We start from the raw sequence: 21,795 nt of genomic DNA on the forward strand, positions 1-21,795 counted from the left end.
TTTCCCATCTGAACAACATTAATGAGGACAATATGCAATTTACTGCCTGCTTTGGGGATAAGTCGCTTGATTTTTTAGATGTCAAAATTGAAATAGTGGAAAATAAAATCAATACATGTGTACATAAGAAATCCACCGCGACAAACAGTTTATTGCATTTTAATAGTGCTCACCCATTTCACACAAAAAACAGTATACCTTACAGCCAGATGGTTAGATATAGAAAAATCAATAACAACGAAACAACATTTAATAAACAAATAACTGAACTTAAAACTAATTTTCTGAATAGAGATTATCCCCGTAAAATCTTGTTATCAGCTGAAAATAGAGTCAGAAAATTAGCACAGGATGATTTATTGAGAAATCGCAAGAAATCTATACGTTCCCCTATGAATAGTGCCAACAAAAAATTTGTGTTCACATTCACACATAGCCCAATGGATAAAGCAATTTATGCGGCTATAAACAAAAATTGGCACGTATTACAGACTGATAGGGAATTATCACCTTTGATAATGAATCATCCAATCTTTGCTTATAAATGCACAAAGAATTTAGGTGATATTCTTGTGAAAAATCGTCTGGTAGCAACAGAAAGTACTAATTGGTTAAAGAAACTACAACCTATAGGTAACCACAAATGTGGAAATTGTAGTTTCTGTCACTTTAGACTTCTTGATAATCCCATCCGTGTTGGTTCCGTTTGCCATACAGTCCATCAGTTGGTTACATGCAAAACCCAGTACGTGGTTTATATAATCATATGCCCATGTCAATTCTTTTATATTGGCAAGACTATTCGTCCGATGTTCCATAGATTTAGGGAACATTACAATTCTATCTCCTCTGGCAAGGGATGTCCTCGTTTTATAAAACATATGCGAGATGTACATAGCGCTAATCCAAATGTATTGCGATTTGCCGGTTTAGAAGTTGTAAAAAATCCACAAAACGGAGGTGATCGCGGTAGAATGTTATTACAGCGTGAAGCCAGGTGGATTATGGAAACTAATGCACAGGGAGCCACTGGACTGAATGACAAACTAGACATGTCTATTTTCCTATGAAATTTGTATTAAGAACAAGTATGATATAAATGAATTTATTTGTTGTGCCTATCAACCTAATTTGGTGCTTACATCCAAATGTGTTTTTAACTTGTTCACCTGTTCACATTAAGATGTCTAGTTCCCTATATAGGATATGACGTTCTTAATTTATGCACCTGGACCCGTGGAAGCGCACAAGCGCGAAACGGCCGTCGTCCTTCTGCCTCCTCTTGCACCCCTTCCCTCACCAGCCGCCTCTCCATATTATGTTCGTGCCTTCATAATTTGAATAAAGGATATCACTCTACAGCAACATTGGGGTGAGTGCCACTTCTATTTCTTTATTGCTTAGATGAATGAAGATGGTTTCACTGGTGTTTTCAAGATGTCATGTGCACATACCCTAACTCAGTCGTCCAGCTATCACATTTTGGCTCCCATCAAGTCTCTCAGATCCACTTTTCATGCTTCTAACCCAAACAGTTCAATAACTGAAAGTTCATTGCTGACTATCATATCCCATTCCTTGACAGGAACCATTGTCACAAGATAAAACATTTTTGTTATTTTAATTTTGTAGGTTAAAAAAAGGTCTACTGGACGGCTAAAGCATGGTGGATGTGCTGCGGTTTTCAACAAGTTTCCGCATCTGTATGGAAAGGAAATGCCTTTGGCCACCTTCGCTGGGTCATGGTAAAGCACATACAAGTATTTCAAATCAAAAGGAAAAGACAAAATTGCCAAATGCAATTCAAATATCTTTATTACAAATAGGCAATTGTTGCACATCACGGTTTTTTTTCATACAAAATACCAGTGATTGTCTGCGGTCTCTGGAATCTTGCCATTTTTCTATCTTAAACTGAATTTTTCTAACACTGCACATTTTGGGCCCAATTCATTAAGACAATCAATGGACATTCCAGAGTAAGACATACCTAATTCATTAAGAGGTGCACACCACTTAAGGAGCTAGGCGAATCTTACAACTGCTGTGCACCTCCACTTAAATTTATGCAAAAGTTATGCCACTTAGTGGCATCATTTTTCATGAATTAGTTGGTCAGGTAAAGCTATGCCCCGTCCAATGCTTGCTTCGCTTGGCAAAGCTGTCCAGGACTAGTGTGAAACTGCAAAACATCAGAAACTTTTTAGCAGAACGTCTGTATTGTGCAGAATTTATGCAACTTATTAAGGTGTTTTAGCCTGAAAACTGACAAAAACACCTTAGTAGGGGGCCCTTGTGTTTATACACTCTAATAACCTAGTTATATGAAATACTTCCATTTCTGTGTGTGACACTAGCATAACTCCCAAGCAACATACCCAATGACTTGAGGTTATATTTGACTCGGATCATTCAGCCCCTTTTTATATACAATTACTCACTCATGTTACCTGCACCTCAAAAACTTCTCTAGAATTTAATCTTTTCTTATCTTGGAAATTGCTTACTTTCAGTGTGAATGACATTGATTACTACAGCTCACTACTAATAAGAGACTAATAAGAGACTACTACATCAAAACCTTGTCATGGGCAGCCCAATCTCCAGACCTGAACCTTATTGGAAACCTCTGGAATGTAATCAAGAGGATGATGGATAGTCACAAGCCATCAAACAACGAAGAACTGCTTACATTTTTGCGCTAGAAGCAGTGTGAAAGACTGGTGGAAAGCATGCCAAGACGCATGAAAGCTGTGATTAAAAATCATGGTTATTCCACAGAATATTGATTTCTGAACTCTTCCTGAGTTAAAACACGAGTATTATTGTTTCTAAATGATTATGAACTTCTTTTCTTTGCATTATTTGAAGTCTGAAAGCACTTTTTCTATTTTGACCATTTCTCTTTTTCAAAAAAAAAAATAAAAAAAAAATTTATTGCTTGGAAATTCTGAGACATGTTGTCAGACATTTATAGAATAAATGAACAATTTACGTTTTATTCAAAAATATACCTATAAAGAGAAAAATCAGACAAACAGTCATTTTGCAGTGGTCTCTTAATTTTTGCCAGTGCTGTATGTATTTTAAATTATAGTTATCGTGTGACCATTAAGGATAGAAAACCAATAGTGTGAAACACGATTTCAAATGTATTATTTATTAATGTTACATAACATAGAAAAGATAAATAACAATAGGATCTCTCAGCAGGTAAAAAAATGGTGGAAGCCGGGAGGTAACTATTCCTTTCCTACATTTCTTCTGAGAATCTGGTCCCTTGTATTATTTGTTTCCCTTGCCCCTCAAGCACTCAGTAGCACTTTGTATCCGGACATCTTCAGATACTGGCACGTGACTGGTTTATGCAGCTTTAGATGTGTGCCCTTTTTTTATTACAAAAGATGGTTGGACCATAAAATACAAGCTTTGCACTTTTTGTGTCCTCCCTAGTTTGTTATAAATTGCAAGCCTGTGAGCAAGGACCTCACTTTTTGTTTGAAGGGTAAAAGTATGGGTTATTCTGTAATAAAATTATTATTAATAGAACTCTAGCTTAAGTTGAGCAAGAATTCTTGAACATTTTTGTAGAACATGACATTTTTGGCGCAAAATTAAAGTAAGCTACCCTGGAGGTGGCGTAAAATAGAATAAACAGTGGAAAGACGTAGCAGATTTATCATCAGGGGAAAATATTGTGCTTTTTAATTGTCTGTTGCTTATTGTTTTATGGTAATTACATTTTTTGAGGTGCAATTGGTAATAATTGTTGGCCCCAATTTATCATTTGCGGGGTTTTTTAAGTCACTTTCCTTTTTAAGTGTTGTGGTATTAGTTGCCGTTTTTGGTTCTAAATTCATCAAAATGGCGCATGCGATTCATGATTTTGGTGCAAAGTTTTAAAAAATTGACTTTTTGTCCTGTCTTGAACGGCTTTTGTGACTTTTTGGAAGGACTAGAGTGAAATTGCAACAAATTCTATGATTTTAAGTAAAAAATGAATGAATCAGGTGAAAACATGGAATCACTAAACTAAACCCTCAAAGTGCAAGCCGAGCTTATAAAAGATAGACTAAAAGAAGGTGCAAATAAAATAATGAATTGGGTACAAACAAAAAGGCACAAAATGAGACAAAAAACAAAGGAAATTATGAATCGAGGATGTTGTCTTTTTCTTTTGATTAGGTGTCCTAACTACAGAATTTAATAAATGCTGATATTAACTCAACAATCTAACGCAATTAATAATACTTAGGGGTAATTAAGTCTTGTATATAGGAGTATGGTGGTGCCTGGCTTTATAGCACAACTATGTTCAGTATTATTCACTTGAAAGCTCTGAGCTCAGTTACAGGACCAGCCAGACTCACATAGAGGTCAGTGTGATGGGTACTACAGCACTGGGGGTCTCAGGTTTATTATGCAATAATAAAGGGGTTTACATAGATTAAGCTCATCAGATCGGCACCCTGATGATCAACCAATAGCTTGGGCTGCAGGAGCTGAAGGCGCACAGAGTATGGGCTAGAAGACCACAGTGTGGACTACCACACCGTACTTTTGGGTCCTGCAGGTCTCCGTAAACTGAATGTGATCTGAATTGGAGTACTGAAGAACAGATGAGGATAGGTGATCAATATCTCAGTCCTGGACAAGCCCTTTAATCTAAAGTACATTAATATGGCACATGGTTCATATAATTTAGCAGGTGCTATCTATGGAATTTTTTGATTAATAGGCTAAGTTAAGGAGTTCATGTCCTGTTTGGCAGAGAACAAGACGGACATATGTACATTAAGGCATCTCCTTTTCGCTTCTTGATGAAAAAGAGAATAGAGAACTCAGAATTCTGATCTCCCACAGCAAGTACAAGCAATATATGAGTAGAATTATAGGCAAATTGTGAATTGGTAACATTTTCAAAATCTTGAGAGTCTGAGAAAAGAAAGAGAAAAAGAAAAAATATAGTAAAAATAAATACAATAATATAAATGACATTAATTATTATACTAATACACAATAATAAAATCATAAAAAATAATGATACACAGTAATAAAATATGCAATAATAAAATCATTAAAAATAGCAATACACAGTAATAAAATACACAATAATAAAATTATAAAAAAACAATGATACAAAGTAATAATACACAGTAATAATATACGCAATAATAAAATCGTTAAAAATGGTGATACACAGTAATAAAATACGCAATAATAGAATCATTAAAAAATAAACTTTTTCAATTAAAATAACTGATAACTAATCTATAATAATCTAAAAAAAAATCTAAAGAAATAACATATACAGTTGTACTCAAATGTTTACATACCCGGCAGAATTTTTGCCTTCTTGGACTTTTTTCAGAGAATATGATGACACCAAAACTTTTTTCCAATCATGGTTAGTGGTTGGGTGAAGCCATTTATTGTCAAACCACTGTATTTTCTCTTTTTAATTCATAATGACAACCTAAAACATCAAAATGACCCTGATCAAAAGTTCACATACCCTGGTGATTTTGGCCTGATAGCATGCACAGAAGTTGACACAAATGGGTTTGACTGGCTACTAAAGGTAACATCCTCACCTGTGACCTGTTTGCTTGTAAACAACGTGTGTGTATAAAAGCTGAGTGAGTTTCTGGGATCCAGACAGACTTTTGCATCTTTCATCCAGCCACTGATGTTTCTGGATTGTGAGTCTTGGGGAAAGTAAAAGAATTGTCAACAGATCTACGGGAAAAGGTAGTTGAAGTGTATAAAACAGGAAAGGGATACAAAAAGATATCCAAGGTATTGATAAAGCCAGTCAGCAGTGTTCAAACTGTGATTAACAAATGGAAACTCAGGGGCTCTATAAAAACAAAACCACGGTCAGGTAGACCAACAAAAATGTTGTCTACAACTGCCAGGAAAATTGTTTTGGATGCAAAGTAAAACCCACAAATAACATCAGCTGAAATACTGGACTCTCTGAAAACTAGCGGAGTGGCTGTTTCAAGATGCACAATAAGGAGGCACTTGAAGAAAAATGGGCTGCATGATCGAGTCGCCAGAAGAAAGCCATTACTGCGCAAATGCTACAAAGTATCTTGCCTGCAATACGTAAAATATCACAGAGACAAGCCTCAAAACTTCTGGAACAAGGTAATTTGGAGTGATGAGACCAAAATTGAACTATTTGGCCAGAACCATAAATGTTACATTTGTAAAGAGGTCAACAAGGCCTATGATGAAAGGAATACCATTCCTACTGTAAAACACAGAGGTGGATCGCTGATGTTTTGGGGATGTGTGAGCTACAAAGGCACAGGAAACTTGGTCAAAGTTGGAAGATAAATGCAGCATGTTATCAGCAAATACTGGAGGCAAATTTGCACTCATCAGCCCGGAAGCTGGGCTTGGGACGTACTTGGACGTTCCAACATGACAACGATCCAAAACACAAGGCCAAGTTGACCTTGGCAACAGCAGAACAAAGTGAAGGTTCTGGAGTGGCCATCTCAGTCTCCTGACCTCAATATCATTGAGCCACTCTGGGGAGATCTCAAGAGCGCAGTTCATGCTAGACAGACCAGGAATTTACAGGAACTGGAGGCGTTTTGCCATGAAGAGTGGGCAGCTTTACTATCTGAGAAAATAAAGAATCTCATCCACAACTACCACAAAAGACTTCAAGCTGTCATTGATGTTAGAGGGTGGAATACACGGGGTATTAAGAAATGGGGTATGTGAACTTTTGATCAGGGTAATTTGGATGTTTTGGGTTGTCATTATTTAAAAAAAAAAGAAAACACAGTAGTTTGACAATAAATGGCTTCACCCAACCACCAACCATGAGTGGAGAAAAAGTTTTGGAGTTATCATTTATATTCTCTAACAAAATGGCCAAGAAAGCAGAAATTCTGCCGGGTATGTAAACTTTTGAGCACAACTGTATTTGCCGCACTTAATAATAAAAATAATAGTTAATCTGTAATTATTAACCACACAGTGTTTTTGGCAGACATCAGGAAGGTACTACAGAATAGCAGTTGCCTATATAATTAATTGTAAGAGACAGTCGGAAGAGAAGGCCAATATGTATTACTTTTATTGCTTTAATTTTTTACATATCACTGTATGCTCATTGAGAACCACTGCCTCTAGTGATCTTGGTGACGATGTGGCAGTGCTATAACAGCGTAATAAAAGGTGTAGCCATTTACATAGCATGGGTTGGAAAATCTACAGCGTGTCTAGTCATTAACCCCTTTCTGACAGCTGACGGAATAGTACGTCAGCTGGCAGAACACCCGCTTTGAGGTGGGCTCCGGCGGTGAGCCCACCTCAAAGCCGCGACATGTCAGCTGTTTTGTACAGCTGACATGTGCGCGCAATGAGCGCGAGCGGAATCGCGATCCGCCCGCGCCCATTAACTAGTTAAATGCCGCTGTCAAGCGCTGACAGCGGCATTTAACTAGCGCTCCCGGCCGCGCGGCCAGAAATGCACGCACCGCTGACCCCGTCACATGATCGGGGGTCATCGGTGCATTGCCATAACAACCAGAGGTCTCCTTGAGAGCTCTATGGTTGTTGATGGCCGATTGCTTTGAGCGCCACCCTGTGGTCGGCGTTCAAAGCAACCCTGCATTTCTGCTACATAGAGTTGATCTGTACTTCACCTCTATGTAGCAGAGGCGATCGTGTAGTGCATGCTTCTAGCCTCCTATGGAGGCTATTGAAGCATGGCAAAATTTAAAAAAAAAAGAGTGTTTAAAAATATAAAAAAATAAAAAATATATAAATTTCAAATCACCCCCCTTTCGCCCCAATCAAAATAAAACAATAAAAAAAAAAAAATCAAACCTACACATATTTGGTATCGCCGCGTTCAGAATCGCCCAATCTATCAATAAAAACAAAAGATTAACCTGATCGCTAAATGGCGTAGCGAGAAAAAAAATCAAAACGCCAAAATTACGTTTTTTTTGTCGCCGCAACATTGCATTAAAATGCAATAACGGGCGATCAAAAGAACGTATCTGCACCAAAATGGTATCATTAAAAACGCCAGCTCAGCACGCAAAAAATAAGCCCTCACCCGACCCCAGATAACGAAAATTGGAGACGCTACGGGTATCGTAAAATTGCGCAATTATTTTTTTTTTTTAGCAAACTTTGGAATTTTTTTTACCACTTAGATAAAATAGAACCTAGACATGTTTGGTGTCTATGAACTCGCAGTGACCTGGAGAATCATAATGGTAGGTCAGTTTTAGCATTTAGCGAACCTAGCAAAAAAGCCAAGCAAAAAACAAGTGTGAGATTGCACTTTTTTTGCAATTTCATCGCACTTGGATTTTTTTTCCCGTTTTTTGTTACACGGCATGGTAAAATCAATGGTATTGTTCAAAAGTACATCTCGTCCCGCAAAAAATAAGCCCTCACTTGGCCATATTGACGGAAAAGTAAAAAGTTATGGCTCTGGGAAGGAGGGGAGCGAAAAACGAAAACGAGAAAACGGAAAAAAGCTCCGGGGGTGAAGGGGTTAAGTATAAAATATATGATTAATAGGTTATTTTTAAGCATGATAAACAACTTGTTGCATTCCCGTGCGGTTGGCGGGCGCGTCAAAATAACGCATCCGCATACATCCGCATGTCCTGCGTACCCAATGTTAAAGATAGGGACACAGGACACATGCAGAAGTATGCGGAAGTAGGTGAGGCTTAACGGAGGACGTACGCAGCCCTCTGTAAAGCCCCCGAATGCTAATGTGAACTTAGCATAAGTAAACCATTTTTAAATTCTAGTCTATTTTGCCATTTCACTGTAACATAGTATGTTTTAGGACCACATGAAGACACAAACCTGGCCCATTTTTAGCTTTTACAACATAAGAAATGGTTCCAGGGAGACGTCAGGAGAAAATGGTAACAGCTAGCTTGAGACTTTTTGGTGAACAAGCTCTGCTCCATGGCTGATGACAGGTAATAAACTTGTAGAGGTCAGTTGAACATTACAGTAAAGGTTTTTTTTATGGATGACCTAAATGACACTGCTCCTTTTTCTCCAAGTAAGGGGTGATGAAGACAGCAGCGGCAACCCTATTGTGATGTATGTGATGTATATGTTCCAGCTTCAATGTCTTCTAATGTATATACTCCAGTCCCAGTAGTTCCTATGTGATGTACATGCTCCAGCCCCAGTGTCTCATATGTAATAAATATGCTGCAACCCCAGTGTTTCCTATTTTATATATATTCTGCTGCCCCAGCGTCTCCTATTTGATGTATATACTCCAGCTCCAGTGTCTCCTATATGATGTATATACAGCAGCCTCAGTATCTCGTATGTGATGCATACGGCAGTCTCTGTGTCTGATATGTGATGTAAAAACAGTAGTCTCAGCATATACTATGAGATGTAAACAGCAGTCTCAATGTATCCTTTGTGATGTATGCATCAGTTAGTGTATTCTATGTAATGTATGTAGCAGTCGCAGTGTCTCCTATGTAATATACATACCGCAGCCTCAGTGTCTCCTTTGTGAAGTATATACAGCAGTCTTAGTGTATACTATGTGATATACTGTATATACAGCAAAACTCCATTTGAGTTCTGTAAATGTAACATGAGCAGTGATGCAGTTCCAACTTTGGGGAGACATGCAGTGTAATATACTTCTGTGTTCAGAACAAGTTACTGCTATGAGCAGTTATTTACAAAACTTGTCACAAAGAGTCGATGGCACTCCAGACTGATACAAACCTGGAAAAGAAGTTTAGAGTAGCAACATCATCAATACAATCCAACATCACAGTCTCATCTAAGAGAAGCAGCTCCAGGGGTGACATTAAAGGTGAATTAATTACATTTTGATAATATGTAGCAGGATAATTTTAAAGTTGATAATTTTGTTGGCCCCCGAATGAGGGTATAAATATCCAAAGTTTCCCCACCTCTGCTTCAAGTCAATGTCTCCACCTACCCTACATGGTGGGCGCTGTCATCTCCTATTCCTTCCTTGTTTTTTCCGGTTCCACATTAGATGGGTGCGAACCTTAAAAAGACGACATAATTACACGTAATAAGGCAAGCTCATATTATTACCTTCTCCTAGAATGTCTGTTTATATAAAAATGTAAGTCACCCTGCGGATGGGGTAAGAAAAATAAAAACATGATAGGCAAAGTAAGGGAAGATTAAGGAGGGACAGATGTATGACAACTATATACCAAAAAGGTTGCAATCTATCGTGCTAAAGCATGCCAATGCGAAATATATGAAATATGAATAGCAGTACGGCTTCTGGATATTAGGAAAAAAATTAGACGCTTTGCACATAATTTGACCAAATAATGCCTGCCCATCAACCAACGTCAAGGTGGTTTAAAAAAACTGATAGGTCCCTACGTATATGAATACCTCTCTTAGGCTGATGTCTGAATTTCTGGGTGGCCAAATTATGTGCAAAGTGTCTCATTTTTTTCTAATTTTTGTATATTGTATATGGAGGTAGCTGCTCCTGGTATGCACCTATTCACACTATCTTGGTTGTGCCAGTCAGTCTTTTGTTATTTAGATGTATGACAATTGGTCATGGGAGAAAACCTGGATGTTCGGGTCCGGCGTGTTAGGCCAAACAGTTAAAAAAAAAAAATCGTTTGGGTACTAGAACTGTACCCGAACCAAGCCCTCATTGACATGAATGGGGGCCCGAACATCCAGTGATTGCCATGCTGTCATGTGCAAAAAGTAAAAGTGTGTTTTGTTTTTGTTTCAAATAAAAGGCTTTATTTTGGCTGTGTGTTTATTTACAATACAACTATAGGCTTAGTAATGTATAGGTGTCTTATAGACGCATCTCCATTACTAAGTCGTGGGCTTGATGCCACCAAACAATACAAAGGTGACATCAACCCCACAAAGATGAACCCCACTTGCCACCACTACAGGGCAAGTGGGAAGAGCCGGGCAAAGCGCCAGAATTCGCTCATCTAATAGATGTGCCTTTTTTGGGCAGCTGCGGGTTGCTATTTTTAGGCTCGAGGGGGCCAATATCCATGGCCCCTTACCAGCCTGAGAATACCAGCTCTCTGTTGTCTGCTGTAGCTTGGCTGATTGTCAAAAATGGTGGGGACCATACTCCATTTTTTTATTATTATTTACTTAAATAATTTAACAAAACGGCTTGGGAACCCCTCTGTTCTTGGTAATCAGCCTTGCTAAAGCTGACAGCTGAGGTTTGCAGCCTGCAGCTATCTGTTTTGCCTGGCTGGTTACCAAAAATACAGGGGAGCCTATGCCATTTTTTAAATATATTTAAATGTATTTATTTATAGTGCAGTCACTGACTGATGAATACTGATGAATACTCCCATCTGCCACCGCCTTGTCTCGCTGTTATTAGTGGCAGCAGGAGTATGCTGATGGGAGTAGTAGTACCGTAGTAGTTTTTACCTCCGGTCACAGCTGCAGGCTCACGCTGCTATCTGACAGCGTGGGAGCCAGCTGTCTGACCGGTGGTAATAATCTTACCTCCGATCAGAGCTGCCGGTGTTTCTCGTGCTGTCATGCAGATGACAACATGGAAACACCAGCTGTTCGGGCTGCCAAACCTGAACAGTAACACAGACTTTCTGGTGAAGTCCGTGTTCGGGGTCCATAAGTATTCGACACGGACCCGAACTTTACTATTTGGGTTCGCCCATCTCTAATGACAACACATATGGAGGGAGGGGAAGGATTAAAATGCATCTAGGTGAATACTGCATCAGCACACAGACATGAGGAGACCCAAGGGGAAACCTGAATATTTATTTAGCGGCTTAACAGCCAAGGTATTTATTTGTTGCCGTGTAAGAAAAGAGATGGTGGAGTAAAATAAATCCTGTACCAACCACCTAAACGAGAAGTTAATGATCCCAAGATCTAATTTTGTAAATTTATCTCATTTACATTAGGCGCGTACAAACATTTACATTTCTTACACTCTTTATTAAGTTATATTTAGATATTTTGTTATTTTTGTGGAGGCTTAAAACTGCTTAACTAAAATACATAAGGGACCTATTACCTAGATGAAGTTATTTAAGCGCTGGAATGGAGGCACTAATGTAAGGTCCCTGCCCTTAGCCTCAATATACTCACCAACCGCCTTCTTCTGATCAGGTCCCGTGCCACTATCTTAAGACCACAGTTTCTGACAGACTGGAAGCCTGGTAACAGTCACAAGCTCTCAATGGAAGTCTACGAGAGCCATCTTTGTGGCCTCATTCTGGCTCTCATAGACTTACATTGAGTAGTGATGTCCAGATTTCCCAGTAAACATTTGAGCGATCTGGCAGGTCACAAGCTGTAGAAGACGACCAGAGCAGTGCTGATAAGATGGCGGCTGGTGAGAACTGGCAGGCCAGAAGACCAATATGAGGCCCGTGAGTTTGGGGGGCCCAGCGCTGGCACTGGCCCCACCCCAGCAATGACGGCTCCATCATTCCCCTCTGCGTCTGACTTCTCAGAACAGCGAACACGATGAAATTACTACAGCGTGCCCGCTGTGTCATGTAGTACAAAGCTGCAGAGGACACGGTCAGGAGACCAGGGCAGCGGAGAACGGGTAGAGGTTGAATGAGACCATTGTTGGGGCCACTATATTATATGGATGGCTGTTTGGGGCCCATCATACTATATAGAAGGCTATATGGGGCATATTATCTTATATGTAGGGCTATGTAGGGGCCATTATATTACATGGAATGCTATGTGGGGCCCATCATACTATATGGGAGGTTATGTGGGGCTCATTATATTATATGGAGCACTATGTGGGGCCCATTACATTATATGGAAGGCTATATGAGACACATTACATTATATGGAAGGCTGTGTGGGGCACACTACATTATATGGAAGGCAATGTGGGACTATTAAATTATACGGAAGGCTATGTGGAGCTTATTACATTATATAGAAGGCAATGTGGGGCTATTATATTATATGGAGGGCAATGTGGGGCCATTATATTATACGGAAGGCTATGTGGAGCTCATTACATTCTATGGAGGGCAATGTGGGGCCATAATATTATATGGAAGGCAAAGTGCGGCATATTACATTATATGAAAGGTAATGTGGTGCTCATTATATTATACTGTTTGGAGGGTTATGTGGAGACCATCATACAGTGTGGATGTTTGTGCATGGGCCATCATACTGTCTAGGGGCTATCATATTGGGTGGAGGGCTGTGTTGAGGTCACAATTGGAGCATCATACTGCGTTGTGGTCACCATACTTTGCTGGGTGGGTACAGTAGGGTCATTATACTATGCATCTGGAGGTTGCTGTGTTGGAATTCACTGAGTTGGTTTGTTACTGTGTTTGGGGTGCACTTTTGTTGGCATCATACTTTATGAGGCTGAAGAGCTGTGAGATGTGCTCTTCTATGCCCTACCAAATATGAATTTTTTTTGTTTTTTTTGGGGGGGAGCCCAATTAGAACTTCTGCTAAGGGGCCCTATGATTCCTATGTGTCTCCCTGCTGGTGAGCATGATACTAGAAGCAGGAAACTTACATTAGTGGCATCACTCCAATAGTTAGTTTAAAAAAAATGCTGGAGTGGTGCTTTAAGATAATGTCTGTTTTCATATACACTGCCTGTAATATTTGAATGTGGATCTCAGGCATAGAACGCTGGGGTCTTGGGTGACATCCAGAATTGTTGTGAGCAGCAGACCGTGCAGTCAGCCCCCACTTGTGGACAAATCTAAAAACCAGTCTGATCTGTGACCTTGAGCTCTACATACTTCCCTTGATTGCTTTGTGTGGAGGGGTGTGCTGTGTTCCTGCATGTCTTCTTGGGACAGACAAACACTGCAATGACAGAACTGAACATGTGGCCTCCCGCTGTTTATTAACCCTTTGTGTTTGCATAGTCAAATTACTTAACTTTGTTTCTAAGGCCTCTTTCACACTAGCGTCGTACGACGCACGTCGCAATGCGTGGTTTTGGAGAAAAAACGCATCCTGCAAAATTGCTTGCAGGATGCGTTTTTTTCTCGATAGACTAACATTAGCGACGCATTGCCACACGTCGCAACCGTAGTGCGACGGTTGCGTCGTGTTGCGTCGGACCGTCAGCACAAAAAAACGTTGCATGTAACGTTTTTTGGTGCGTCGTGTCCAGCATTTCCAACCGCGCATGCGCGTCCGGAACTCCGCCCCCTCCTCCCCGGAGCTAACAATGGGGCAGCGGATGCGTTGAAAAACTGCATCCGCTGCCCCCGTTGTGTGGCGCTTTCATAGTATGTGTCGGTACGTCGCCACATCGCATTGCGACGTGCGTCGTACGACGCTAGTGTGAAGGTAGCCTATGCCTACAAATTGATGAATTAGACATTGTGCCCATATACCCTAGGGCCTCATTCAGATGTCAGTGATTTTTCTCATAAGCCAAAAACTGACCAATTTTCATCAGTGTTTTGAATCATATTTTCATGAGTTTTATCATCAGAGCTTCATTAGTTTTTCTGAATTGAAAAAAAATAAAACTAATAGAGGTTTGTTAAGTTTGTCCAGTCAGTAAAAAACAGACAGCACATGGATGGCATCCGAGTGCTGGCCGATTTTTTTCGTGGATCCATAGACTTGCATTTTAAAGTTTGATCCGAGACTTGCATCAAAACGGACATGTCTCTGTGTTTTGATGCAGACAACTCAATCTGCAAAAATAGACAGAACATCGAATCTATTTATATTAACATTTCCATATTCTTATACAATTTAATAAAGTCATTGTATAATATTAACCCCTTGGTGATGGCATCTGTACATTGTATAGCGGCCATGCGTCTTCACTGTATGGAATGGTCAGAAGCTAAGCCCACACAGTACAATGTGGATGCTGGCACCTGGGAGTAAATGATGCGACCAGGCCTAGTTCTCATTGCACCAATTTAACTATTTAAATGCTGCTGTCAAATGTGCAGAGGCATTTAAAAGGCCTCCAAGATGGCAGCTTTCACTATATAAACATTTAAATATGACAAACATGCAAAAGAATGGGAAATCGGGATGGGGCAAACACTTTTTCACATAACTGTATAATTTATTTATTTTACTTATATAGTGCCATTAATTCCACAGCGCTTTACAGACATTTTAATTTCTGTTCCCACTGGGGCTGACAAACTAGATTTCCTACTAGTATATGTTCAGAGTGGGAGAGGAAACCAGAGATTCCGGTGGAAACCCAAGCAAACAATAACATACAAACTCCTTGCAGATGTTATCCTAGACTTGAAACCGGGACCCCAGCCCTGCAAGGCTGCAGTGCTAACTATATATATATATATATATATACATATATATATATATATATATATATATATATATATATATATATATATATATATATATACAATACAGACCAAAAGTTTGGACACACCTTCTCATTTAAAGATTTTTCAGTATTTTCATTACTATGAAAATTGTACATTTACATTGACAACTTAATACTTGAATACTTAACAAAAAAGTGTGAAACAACTGAAAATATGTCTTATATTCTAGATTCTTCAAAGTAGCCATCTTTTGCTTTGATGACTGCTTTGCACACTCTTGGCATTCTCTTGATGAGCTTCAAGAGGTAGTCACTGGGAATGGTCTTCCAACAATCTTGAAGGAGTTCCCAGAGATGCTTAGCACTTGTTGGCCCTTTTGCCTTCACTCTGCGGTCCAGCTCACCTTAAACCATCTCGATTGGGTTCAGGTCTGGTGACTGTTGTGGCCAGGTCATCTGGCGTAGCACCCATCACTCTCCTTCTTGGTCAAATAGCCCTTTCACAGCCTGGAAGTGTGTTTTTGGTCAATGTCCTGTTGAAAAATAAATGATGGTCCAACTAAACGCCAACCCGATGGAATAGCATGCCGCTGCAAGATGCTGTGGTAGCCATATTGGTTCAGTATGCCTTCAATTTTGAATAAATCCCCAACAGTGTCACCATCAAAGCACCCCCACACCATCACACCTCCTCCTCCATGCTTCACGGTGGGAACCAGGCATGTAGAGTCCATCCGTTCACCTTTTCTGCGTCGCACAAAGACACGGTGGTTGGAACCAAAGATCTCAAATTTGAACTCATCAGACCAAAGCAGATTTCCACTGGTCTAATGTCCATTCCTTGTGTTCTTTAACCCAAACAAGTCTCTTCTGCTTGTTGCTTGTCCTTAGCAGTGTTTTCCTAGCAGCTATTTTACCATGAAGGCGTGCTGCACAAAGTCTCCTCTTAACAGTTGTTGTAGAGATGTGTCTGCTGCTAGAACTCTGTGTGGCATTGACCTGTTCTCTAATCTGAGCTGCTGTTAACCTGTGATTTCTGAGGCTGGTGACTCGGATAAACTTATCCTCAGAAGCAGAGGTGACTCTTGGTCTTCCTTTACTAGGGCGGTCCTCATGTGAGCCAGTTTCTTTGTAGCGCTTGATGGTTTTTGCCACTGCACTTGGAGACACTTTCAAAGTTTTCCCAATTTTTTGGACTGACTGACCTTCACTTCTTAAAGTAATGATGGCCACTCGTTTTTCTTTACTTAGCTGCATTTTTCTTGCCATAATACAAATTCTAACAGTCTATTCAGTAGGACTATCAGCTGTGTATCCACCAGACTTCTGCACAACACAACTGTTGGTCCCAACCCCATTTATAAGGCAAGAAATCCCACTTATTAAACCTGACAGGGCACACCTGTGAAGTGAAAACCATTCCCGGTGACTACCTCTTGAAGCTCATCAAGAGAATGCCAAGAGTGTGCAAAGCAGTCATCAAAACAAAAGGTGGCTACTTTGAAGAACCTAGAATATAAGACATATTTTCAGTTGTTTCACACTTTTTTGTTAAGTATATAATTCCACATGTGTTAATTCATAGTTTTGATGCCTTCAGTGTGAATGTACAATCTTCATAGTCATGAAAATACAGAAAAATCTTTAAATGAGAAGGTGTGTCCAAACTTTTGGTCTGTACTGTATATATAATGAAGGACAGTGTCCTTCGAAACACGTCGGTTTGGCCCCACCACTCACCCGTCATTGAGCTCTAGGTGATGTCACCTTTCTCCACGCCCCCACCAACCTTGCTTCTGATTCGGCAACGCTTATGGATGGAGTTTACCGCCTGAATCTCCACTCGCACGAGGAGAGCCCTAGCAACGAGAGGATGCTCCCAGGGCTCTCCGCTTACTGCAAGGAGGCTGCAGAGCACCGAATCCTCAGGGCAACTATTTGATTAATCGACTAATTGTAAGTGAACTTTAATGATCTCTAATAACTATCGGTTTGCTACTTGGTGTGTGCCTGTAGCATGGCAGTTCAGTACTTTTCGTACTTACATAATCCAGCATACATACATATTGGAGTGCGTTGAGAACAATAAAACATAAAAATGATCAATATAAATCAAAATTAATATCTCATGGAGGTCTGGATTTGGAATAATACTCAAAATCAAAGTGGAAAATCAAATTACAGGCTGATCCAACTTTAGTAAAATGCCTCAAGACATGGAAATGATGCTCAGTACTGTGTGTGGCCTCCACATGCCTGTATGACCTCCCTATAACACCTTGGCATGCTCCTGATGAGGCAGATGTTCTCCTGAGGCATCTCCGCCCAGACCTTGATTAAAGCATCAGTCAACTCCTGGACAGTCTGTGGTGCAATGTGGCGTTAGTGATGTGACATGATGTCCCTGATGTGCTTGATTGGATTCAGGTCTGGGAACAGGCAGGCCAATCTACAGCATCAATACCTTCATCATGCAGGAACTGCTGACACACTTGAGCCACATGAGGCCTAGCATTGTTATGCATCAGGAGAAACCCAGGGCCCACTGCATATGCATATGGTCTCACAATGTGTCTAAGGATCTCATCCCGGTACCTAATGGTAGTCAAGGTACCTCTGGCTAGCACATGTAGGGCTGTGTGACCCTCCAAAGAAATGCCTCCCCATACCAATATTGACCCACTGCTAAACCGGTCATGCTGGAGGATGTTGCAGGCAGAAGAATGTTCTCCATGGCATCTCCAGACTCTGTCATATCTGTCACATGTGCTCAGTGTGAACGTGCTCTCATCTGTAAGGAGCACAGGGCACCAATGTCGAATCTGCCAATCTTGGTGTTCTCTGGCAAATGCCAAGTGTCCTGCACGATGTTGGTCTGTAAGCACAAGAAGCACTGATCTGCTCTTGGAACATTCTGAAGAGATTCTTCTGCTCTGTCAAGGAAATCCTCATCTTCTTTGATGAGATCCAGTGTAGCTCTTCTCGCCTGAAGACTTTGCATCTTTTGCTCTATCAGAGCCACAAGCTTGCATTTCTGGAACGTAAAGATATTCTTTTCCTCTGGCAAGTCTGTAAACATATAGCACACATTGCAGTACACCATATGGGTAATCTCCTTCTCCATTTCACCCATTAACTGTACAAATCCATTAAAAATAAACGGAAATCTTTTTTAGTGGAAATTAAATATAAAGTACTAAAATAATGTGGTTATAGACACACCCTCAAACTAGTACTCTGTTGAAGCACTCTGAATTTATGACAGTCTTTTTTGGTTGGAGTCTATCAGCAAGGCACATCAAGAATTGCCAATCATTGCATACTTTTTCTTGCAGCAGCGCTCCAAATCTTGCAGACTGCAAGTACATCTCCTGTGTACAGCGTCCTCTTCAGGTAACCCACAGATTTTTCGACTGGATTGAGATTTGGGCTCCGGTTGGGCCATTCCAAAACTTTGATCTTGTTCTGGAAAAGCTATTCTTTTGTTTTGATTTGGAGGTATGCTTAGGGTTGTAATAATGGTGAAAGGTGAAATTCCTCTTCATCCTTAGCTTTTAGCAAAATACTGAAAGTTTCGTTGCAAAATTGACTGATATTTTGAACTGTTCATAATTCCCTTTTCCTTTACTAAAGCCCCAGTACCAGCTGTTGAAAAACATCCCCAAAGAATAATGCTGCTTCCACCATGCTTCACTTGTGAATATGGTGATGGATGTTGCGTCTGCCTGTGCCTCCGTATGGTTTCACTCCTCCCACCTTGTGTGGAAGCCGGCTTACTCACTGCCTGACCGCAGCTGGTTCCTCACGAGCTCCCTCCTCCTTCCCTGTGCACGCTGCACTGTGCTTCAGCTGCGTGCCTAGTCCGTACGCTACGCTCTTCTTAAAGGGGCAGCGCGCGTACATGGTAAAATGCGACCAGCTAACATCTGGGAGGCATTTAGTTAATGTGTTCGCCTGCAAGGTGTCTCCCAGCCAATAGCTGGGATACATCTTGTATAAAAGGCACCTTTCACAATTGGGAGGGGCCTGAGCAACCCTTATAGATTCTGTTAAGTGGTTTACTGTGTGCAACTGTTTTTTGCCAGGTTCCCCGTTCCTAGTTTGTTAATGTTTCCCATGTCCTGTGTTACCGACGCCGCTTCCCCGCGTCGCCGCTCCTCCGCTGCTGTGCCTGGGTTCCGCCGCTCTCACCTCTCTGTCCCGAGGTCTGCTTCCGGTCCTGCGCTCTCCGCCCGTCCTGCCCCTGGGTCTGTGAGCGCCGGTTCCTCCTCTGCTGCAGCGCGTCCCCGGCAATCCAGTTCCGGGTCTGCACGCGTCTGTGCTCCTCCAGCACTTCCGGTGCCTAGCCCCTCTGCAGGTATGCTGTCTTTGCGCAGGCGCTCTTGGTTTCCCAAGGGGCACAGGCGCACCTTTCCTGTTACCACTTCCTGGGATCATTAGGTCAGCCTCCCGGGTAACCCATCCCGTCCCTGCCTCTACTATAAGAGGTAGGCTCTCCTGCTTCCTAGTGCCTGATTGTTTTAGCCTTTGCTATTGCGTCCGACCCCTTCCGTTCCCTCCGCAGCATACTCTCTCCGTTTGCGTCTTCGCTTACGCTTTCCGTCCGTTCCTTCTCTTTGGTTTCCTATCTAGCTACTGCTGGTCACCCTGCTCTTGTTACTTACTTTTCCTTTTGTTTTGTTTCCCTCAGCTTTACTCCGTTCCGGTCTTCCAGCCCTCCAGACTAGCCCACTGATAACCCGTACCACCCGCCAGTATCCAGCTTCTGCATTTACTCTCTACCCTTCCTCCTGGAGCCGTCCCTCTTGGTATCTTCACCGTGGGTAAGTGACCTCTGGGCCTGCTCCTTACGGTCCCTCACCACTAGAGGCTCCAGTGAACACCAAGACAGCTGCTTAGTCACGCCCTTCCAGGGTAAGTCCAGTGTGTTTCACAATGGGTCCCCGAACCACATGCGTGACAATGGGCAGTGATGGCACTGCACCAAACATATCTTTAGGAACTATGGCCAAAAGCTGAACTTTGGTCTCAACAGACCATAACACGTTTTCCCACACACTTTTGGCAGACTTAATGAAAGTTTTGGCAAAACATAACAGGGCTTGGGTGTTTTTTTTTTGTTTTTTTTTAAAGAAAATGCTTCTGTATTGCCACCCTACACCATAGCCTAGATGTATTGAGGATACGGGAGATTGTTGTCACATGTAGTATACAACTAGTACATGATCAAATTCCTACAGCTTCTTTTATGTTGTTGTAGACCTATTAGCAGCCTCCCGGACCAATATTTCTTTTTGTCTTTTCATCAATATTTGAGAGACATCCAGTTCTAATGTCACTGTTGTGCCAAATTTAATCCACTTCTTGATAACCACTTCAGTGTTCCATAATATATCTAATGCCTTGGATGTTTTTTCTCCCTTTGCTGTGTTGTAAGCTTTCACAGCCCAGCTTTTTCTGTAAAATGTAACTAAGGAAATGCCAGGAAAATCCTACTAGAACAGCTAAACTTTGTATGTGGTTAATCAGAATAACTGTAAATGATGTCTGATGTGTGCTGACTACTATTTATCACAAGCATAAATGTGGCTAATTCTGATCACAACCACAGCACCAATTATAAGACAGTGTTTACACTTATGAAACCACATAATTTTTGTCTTATTATTTTTATTCCCCCCTTAAAATGATTTCTGTTTGTTTCTCAACTGATTTTTACAGAATATGGGTAGATGTTAAAGGTGAAAAAAGGTTGGAAATTATTTTTCTTGGTGTGATATTTTTGACATGACAAAACCCTGCATTTTAACAGAGGTGTTCAGACTTTTTATGCCCACTGTAATCTTCAGCAAAACTAGTGAATGGGTGACATACACCACTATATAGCTAAATGCTGTATAGCTTATACCACTAACAGGATGAAAGAGTGACCAGAGCCATGGTTACATCCTGATACAACTGCAGTGGCTCACTTCTCTGGCCCTTGCTCTGCAGTAGTTAGTGATAGGCAGTCCGGCTCTTTTTGGTGATCCGGCTCTCTTGGCTCCACTCACCAAAAAGAGTTATCTCTATTGGATCTTAAATGGATTCCTTTTAAATATGTTTTCACCCTGGGTAAACACATATTTGACGTTTATATTAACCCCTTAACGAGCGCCGATACGCCTTTTAACGGCGGCAGTTAAGGGTACTTAAACCACAGCGCCGTTAATTAACGGCGCTGTGGAAAAAGTGAATAGCGCCCCCCAGAGTCGGATTTTCTCTGGGGTCTCGGTTACCGGGGGTAGCCGAGACCCCAGAGAACATGATTCGGGGTTTTTTTACCGACCCCCGAGTTGCGATCGCCGGTAATTAACCGTTTACCGGCGGTCGCAAAAAAAACCCAAAAAACGCGATTTGCCATATAATTTCTCTGTCCTCCGTTGTGATCGCACATCAGAGGACAGAGAAATGGGGTCCCCGAT

General features: G+C 41.1%; 1 long non-coding RNA gene across 1 annotated transcript in view; it reads right to left on the reverse strand.

The window, feature by feature from the left end:
* Nucleotides 1-3,144: 3,144 nt before the first annotated feature.
* Nucleotides 3,145-21,795, reverse strand: part of LOC143764921 (uncharacterized) — a 54,507-nt gene continuing 35,856 nt past the window's right edge. The window contains exons 3-4 of the long non-coding RNA XR_013213297.1: nt 9,980-10,051; nt 3,145-4,935 (exon numbers count right to left, since the gene is read on the reverse strand). This is a non-coding gene — a long non-coding RNA (uncharacterized LOC143764921). The remainder of the gene's footprint in view (nt 4,936-9,979; nt 10,052-21,795) is intronic.

This window comes from Ranitomeya variabilis, chromosome 4 (genome assembly GCF_051348905.1).
Source record: "Ranitomeya variabilis isolate aRanVar5 chromosome 4, aRanVar5.hap1, whole genome shotgun sequence".
Taxonomy (NCBI): domain Eukaryota; kingdom Metazoa; phylum Chordata; class Amphibia; order Anura; family Dendrobatidae; genus Ranitomeya; species Ranitomeya variabilis.